Source organism: Pteropus vampyrus, unplaced genomic scaffold, assembly GCF_000151845.1.
Source record: "Pteropus vampyrus isolate Shadow unplaced genomic scaffold, Pvam_2.0 Scaffold2, whole genome shotgun sequence".
In the NCBI taxonomy this organism is placed as follows: domain Eukaryota; kingdom Metazoa; phylum Chordata; class Mammalia; order Chiroptera; family Pteropodidae; genus Pteropus; species Pteropus vampyrus.
In genome coordinates, this window is record NW_011888783.1 from 22,976,045 (window position 1) to 22,983,602 (window position 7,558).

A 7,558-nucleotide genomic window follows, 5' to 3' on the forward strand; every position below is an offset into this window, starting at 1 on the left:
TTCCCCACCCCCGCCCCTGGTTTAGCATGTCTATAGTTTGTTCTGTTTTATTTTTAATTGAATCTAAATGCCTTTAGATAGGAATTACAGGTACATGCCCCAGGCCTCACCATACTCTATATAATCTTACAGGCAGGTGAATCATACATTCATGCCCACTGCCTATCTTCCATAGATATTTGAGATTGAAATTGGGCCTTAGAGCCCATGTGATTAGAGATATTATCCAAAGAGCAAAAACAAAAACAAACAAACAAAAACAAAACCAAAACAAAAAAACCTCTGGAAGATTTTTAATGAGGGAAGTGACACATTCTGATTTGAGTTTATAAAATACACCAAAACATTTTCAAGACATAGTAAGTGTGGTCCAACATTTTTCATTGCCTTTAAATGTGGTGTTTTTGTTATGGTGAGGTTAATGAAGTGACTTGGATGAGCCTACTAGGACAGTAGGCTGTCAGTCATGGAAGCCCAGAAGAACTGTCTAAATTACTCCAAGTTGGGGTCTGGGTCTCAGCCTCAGTTTGGCACCAGCTAGTGGCAGTTGTCCATTCTAAGTCAAATATTGGTAGAGATGATTCTGAGAGCTATGGCTGAGATTTCCAAGACAATAGCAGCAATATCAGAAATCTATTGTTTTGCTACTACCTTCTAGGGAAACTGGATTGAGAAAAAGCGGGGGGAGTGAAAGTTCTTCATGCATGTCCCATGACTGGAGTTCTTGAAATTTCTTCATGGATTTTGCTTTCTCCTCTTTGGTCCCCTCCAATAAAAGACGAGAACTTCACCCCATCTGTCTTTGAGAATGGGGGCAGGATGGAGAATAGCAACCAATCATGAATCACATGATATCCAAATTCTCTTAATTACTGGTGGTTGTCATGAGCTTTTATGGTAACACTCCAGCTGTTATGTGAAAAATGGATTCTAGGTGGAAGAGAGGTTGTTTAGTTAGCAGATTATTAGTAGGCACTTGAAAGAGCTCAAATGAGAGATGAAGGTTTTTTAACTAAAGTGGCAGCAGCAGAAATGGAGGTAACGAGGTAGATTTAAGATACTCATGAAGTAGAATCAATCTGACTTAGCGATTGCTTGGATGTCAAGGAGTAGAGGAGGAAAGTGTCAAGAAAGATCTATGCTTACCCAGGTTTCTAATATGGAAAAAAAAAGAAAGAAAAAGAATATAACAGCTCAGTTTACTGAAATACTTGGGAGGAAGAGATTTTCAGGAAAGATCATGAGCCAGGAGTTAATAAAATGAAAGACCATAGGTTGGGGGCAGGGAGGAATGACTAGATATGGAACTCATGTTAAAGACTCATTTAATCTCCAAAGACAGTGGAAAATATTTATTTTACCTTTTTCACAGAAAGCATAAAATTAAGCATTGTTAAATGTTAGCTGCTGAGAGAGTCCACATAACAAATCACCTGAAGATAGTAGGCCTCTCTCATCTCCGTAGAGCCATGGGTCTTATTTTGGAATCCATTAAGCAGTAGATGAAGAGCATCAAGGAATTTGCTAACCCCTTCGAACTGAAGGGAATCTGCCATGGGGTGTGTGTGTATGTGTGTGTGTATGTGCGTGCATGTTTGTGTGTGTTCTTTCAGCTGCAGAGTCAATAAATGTCATCAGTGCTTAAAGGGGTCTGTAAAGAGAAATACTACTTTGTAGGCTAGCGTCAGTAAGCTAAAGGTTAGGTATTTGAAGTGAGTTTCCATTCTTACCCCAATTATATCATCCCGGTTACACTATAATCAAATCATTACATTTTTTAATGCTTCTCATTTTTACTTCTTAAAACAGGGCTCATAATGGTTTCATTATGCTTCATATTATTCAGGGCTCCACTTGGAGACAGATGGAGGGAGTAAATACCCCAACCTCACTCTCTTCCCTCTGATCTCATTCCAGAGCGCCCATCAGCTAAACCCAACCGTAAACCAAACTACAAAGTTGTCTCTTGACGTGCTCCGCACAGCCTATCCTCGCATGGCAAAAAAGAAAGTGGAGGATGGAGAGTGGGTCCTGAGGGGGAAGGAGGAGTGGGTAAAAAGAAGCCACCTAGCCTATGCCCTTAGATATGAGGTTCTTAAAGCTAAATGGACTAAACTGTGATCTTTACATTGGCTCTCTCACCTCCTTCAGGTTCTTGATAAAATGTCACCTCTTTGGTAAGTCCTGCTCTTATCACCCTATTTGAAGTAGCAACCTACCTTACACCTGCCCCTGACTCTCCATGCCTCTTCCCTGCTTGGAGTTTGGTGTTGGCACTGTCACTATTAGACTGCGTAATTCACTTACTTTTTTTTTTTTTTTTTTTAGTTGTTGGCCTCTTTCCACTAGACCATAAGCTCCAAGAGAGTGGCAAATATTTTATCTCTTGAAACACTGCTATATCCTCAATGCTTGCATCAGCAATATCTGATACCCAAGAAGGGCTCAGTACATACTCATTAAATAAATGAAAGAAAATGTAAATCAGCTTTAGAAAGAAAATTCTTATTCTGTGTTTTAAAAATGGAAACTGGACCATTAATAACAAAACTGTAGTGATTTTTTTTTTCAATATTACTGCAAATTTCTATTGGTAGTTTTCATTACCTGAATTTTATCTCCTAAATCTCTTTTTCCAAATTTCACTTTCTCTTTTTTAGTCAGCTCAAATATCTTTTTCTATTTAGTCTTTACTGCTTTGTCAAAAGTAACTGCTCTCTGACGATCTTCATAGCATATTATCTGTATCCCTAGTAGCAATACACTCCTCCCATATATATTGGTTATTTGTGTGCATCTCTAATCAGCAAAACTGCATCTCAAAATCTGTGAAGCATTCGTGAGGTATGCAATGTCCATGCTCTATAGCACCAAGCACAATTCACTGCCTGTGATGTGGAGTTGAAGAACATCAGTCCTGGGGTCAGGGGACCTGCATTCAACTTTTGCCTCCACACTTGCTGTGAAACACTGACATTTAAGGTTTCAAAGCTACATCATGGAGTTGCTGCAAGGGTTAAATAAAATGATACATTTAACCCATTAGCCAATAAGTGTTTAAGAATGTGTATCTAGTATTAGCTTAGTGAATGGTCAGTATTTGTTAAACAAATGAATCACAGTAGTAAGATGTGGAAGAATGGAATCTGCACAAGATGTAATCTTTCCATGTCCTTGTTTAGATGTTTGATGAGTCCTTAATGTGAACCAGGAAAAAAATTAGTGTTAAGAATAGTGGTTCTAGAGTCAGCCTGCTCAGGATCAAACCCATCCTTACTATCCGGTATTTAATTTTTCTAACCCACAGTGAACAGAGCTGGAATTGTAAATGATCAATATCACTAATTATTATAGACACTAAAAGCCAGACTGAAAAAAAGTTTTCTTCTAATCTGACAGGCTATTAGACATTCACAAATTTTAAGAATTTAGTTTGCGTGTTAATAAGGAAAGAGCTATAATTAATCTTTTTAGAGCTTCTCATTGCCAAGGTCTTTTCTTTTCAAGATAGGGCTAAGCCTAGACATTAGGAAAAAAATTATTTCAAAACAAGCAACGTTCCAAAGAGGTAAAATATAACTTCAAAAAATCCTTTTATGTGTTTGTAAAAAGTAATCCTCAAAGCAGCTGTTATTAAAACTTTCTACTTTCTGTCATCCAACAGTGTTTTTCACAATCATTAATAATTAATCATAAGACTCTGATTCATTCTTGTACACTCTAAAAATAGGATACCATGAACAGGCTTAGATCCTTAGCAACAGAATATTGAGTACTCTATCAGCCTAACCTGGGTACCTATTTGCATTTTGCAAACAGATCTGTCTCGGGATTGCTAAATTGGAAGGCACTTCATATCAAAGTCAGAAAACATGTTTTTCCTATTTGCAGTTATTTCAAATTCATCCCACTAAAAGCCTCAGCATTTCTTCTGTTCTCCATTGGCCTGGGGGTAGAGAACAACAGAGCTTGTACTAGCATTTTGAGCCCTTAAACCAGAGGCCATCAGATATGAAGCCTACCAAATGATCACCAACATGACCAGCTACTTGATAGGCATTTCTGATGTCCGCCACGTGACAGATATTTGAACAAGTTCTGATGAATGAGTATCAATGAAAATGTCATTAATACTGGTAGCATCTAATCTTTTTTTAAATGTATGGAGTTCACTAATGTGAAATAATGATCAGGACATAGCAAAGCTGAGCATAAAGTTGTTTACCGCATGCCAGTACAAAATAGCAGAGGCAACAACTGAACAGATGCCATCAGGTAGTCCTAGGCTCACTCAAGAGGAGAAAACATCATTTCCTTTTTCTCCTCCATGAAAAGTAGCCTTTCTCTCTTTCTCAAATAGATTAATGAAGATGGTAGATGATGATAGACAGACAGACAGACAGACAGACCGACCCCCATACACACTTCTTATGCCACCAAATTCCTCTTCTGTTCTTTTTCTCTCCTCAAATGATATAACACTCATGAATGTCTCTCTGGAGTATTCAATCCATTAGCCATGAACCACAAAAATTAATTAAATGAGCAAGGTAAAAATTTGGTTGCTCAGTCTAATAGCCACGCGTGGCTAGTAGCTATCACTGGACAGCACAGATGTGGAGCATGTTTAACACCACAGAAAGTTCTGCACTAGGAAAAGATAGGAGCCACCACGAGTCCTGTCCCCTGAAAGTGGTTTCCGAGTCACTTTATTTTTGTGTCATCACAGAGCTACACAGTTAAGTTTAAGAAAACCATCTACTATAAACATTGAAATTATCTGGCAACATTTACTTTATCAGACACTTCCTTCAGTCTGCCAACATTCCTTGATCAAAATCGTTGGCAAGATTCCATGGATTTTTCAAGGTTTTTTTTTTTCCTTATGTAACATCCTTCCAAGTAGCTGTAAGTAGAGAACTTACTATACATGATTTTTTAAATCAAAAATAAATAGATAAAATTAGCTTATTCTTTTCTTTACCTAAAAGTTTCATTTCACTTAATGCATTCTTAGGAGAAAAAGTATCTTTACCACATGGTTTTCTATCCTGCTATAGGCTCACTTCACTTTGTCTCTCAGAATTATAACCAAATGAAAGAAACAATTTCTGTATTTAATTTTCATAATATCATATCACTGGTAGACTGGCAACAATTAAGCCGTTATATCAACAACTAATAAAATTTAGACCAAAAAAACATGATTATTATATCCTAAATATTAGAATAGCTCATCCCTAATCTCTTTGCCTAATGTAAAGTAAATTATAATATCTACTAATGTATATATCCATAAGATACTTAATTATCACTTACTACATGCCTGATGCTGTATTAGGTGTGCCCCCAAATTCTTACAATACAACTGAGCTCAAATTAATGAAATATGAAGGTGATATCTGTTGCCCTTTGAGTTCCCATAGGGGGATGGTGTCTCCTTACATTCAAATCTTTGCTCACATTCTCCATTGCTCACCATAAGTCCTTTAGCTTTTATTTCAGTCTCCTACAGCCAGGCCAGGCTGCGTCCTGCCCCTGCCCGAAGCTACCATCCCACATGAGTTCAGAACATCACCTTAGCCCTAGCCCTCAGCTCAGGGGTTTCCTCTGTTTTTCTGTTTGTTCTGAGGTGAGTTTGGAAGGTGGGGATGGGGCTGGAGGCAGCGAAAGAGTCATCAGTCCTGCTAGATGTACCTCTTAGGTGGAACTGGAAGCTCTGCAGAGAAAAGAAATTTGATTTGACTAAAACTTGGCATTCTTGGAAAGGAATGGTGGAGGATAAAGTTAGAAAGTTATTTCAGAATTATGAAGGGTGGCAAATGCCCTAATTGCGCCTTTAAACCAGATTTGGTAAATCCCTGAATGTTTTCCAGCAAAGTAAAATTTTTATTCAAATAATGATCTAGAAAGATCAATCTAGTGATAATCATTTAGGAGGCCATGGCAGTATCCTACAGCCCCTGCTACTCACAGTATGGGCCACAAGCTCACAGCATAGGCATCACCTGGGAACTTGTTCAAATGCAAACTCCCAGGCCCCATCCCAAGCCTATGAAGTCAGAATCTGAGTTAATAAAATCTTCAGGAGATTTATGTGTACATTAAAGTATGAGAAGCAATGCCCTAGAAATCATAAAATAACACTCAAAAAAAGAAAGGATGGATGCAAGAGAAATTGTACTCCAAAAAAATGGTAAAGATCAGAGGAGACAAGAAGATTTCAAGATTGGGTTACTGGGACTATGTAAAAACTGGCCCCAACAGCAAGTTCATAATGAGTTTGACTATAGTTAATGGCTTACAGCTGCATTGCTGCTTATTTTCAAAATAATTTAAATTGTTAAATCATAGTAATATTTCAATTTGGAAAAAAATCAATAGAAAACCTGCTATTATTACTTTAACTCTCGAAGATTTTACATGGCTTATGTTTTTAATGAAGCTATCCATCAGATTTTCCATTTTGTTTCTTACAATGTGGTAAATTTAGAGTCTTCCCCCAAAGTTCCCTTTGTCACTAACCTGGGCATTTCTCCAAGCCCAAAGATAGTAGTGAAAATTATAGGCTCTTCCTACATACTTTCCTTTTTTAAGCAACTAGATCTGGGTTCCATATTAGCAAGCCTCAATCTTTCCCTATTTGCAGAGGTTTTATTTTAAACACAAGTACCTTCTTGGTCCTGATTAAAACAGAAAGCCTTCAAAAGAAGCTAAATTCATTCGTGTGCAATTAAGGGTGTTGGTTTGTATAGTTGATTTAATTTCTTACCGAATATACTTGAAGTTTTATAAATATTATGATAGAATTACAGACATGAGAAAGCATCTCAAACAGTTAAATGCTAAAAAAGCTAATCTTTGATATCAAGTGTTGTCAATTTGGTTCAGATGATATAAATAAAATATAAATAACGATATAGAAATAGAAAGTATAACCGTAATGAAAAGCGAGCCCGTCTGTGTAACATAAATGTTAACTGTCTACAGCCATGCTACCCTGAACAAGCCCGATCCTGTCTAATCTTGAAAGCTAAGCAGGGTCAGGCCTGGTTAGTACTTGGACAGGAGACCACCTAGGAAGACCAGGTGAGGTAGGTGTAAAAAATAAAAAAATAACGGATTGTAAGCTGACAAGATCCTTGCAATCTGTGAGGTCAACCAAGGGTTGCCTTGCCTAAAAAAAAAAAAAATAAATAAAATTAAAAAAAAAAAAACCAGTCTACATCCATGCCACCCTGAACATGCCCAATCCCATCTGACCTCGGAAGCTAAGCAGGGTCAGGCCTGGTTAGTACCTGGATGGGAGACCACCTAGGAAGATTAGGTGCTGTAGGCATTAAGAAAAAAAAAATGTTAACACAACTCTCAGAAGGTTTTCCCTTCATGCTAAAGTTAAAATTAAGAAAATTTAGTTGATCTCAGTAACATCCTGGTCCACTCTCAAAAACAGAAAACTTATCTACAGACATGCTGAATAATTAAATATATGATTACAAACTGCATAGTAATAGAAAAAAATCAGTTTTTATAAGTATCTTGGCATTTTTTCAAAATG

General features: G+C 37.2%; 1 pseudogene; it reads left to right on the top strand.

Annotated features, from left to right (window-relative positions):
* The first annotated feature begins 7,220 nt into the window (after positions 1-7,220).
* On the top strand, positions 7,221-7,339 carry LOC111739976 (annotated as a pseudogene).
* Positions 7,340-7,558: the final 219 nt, after the last annotated feature.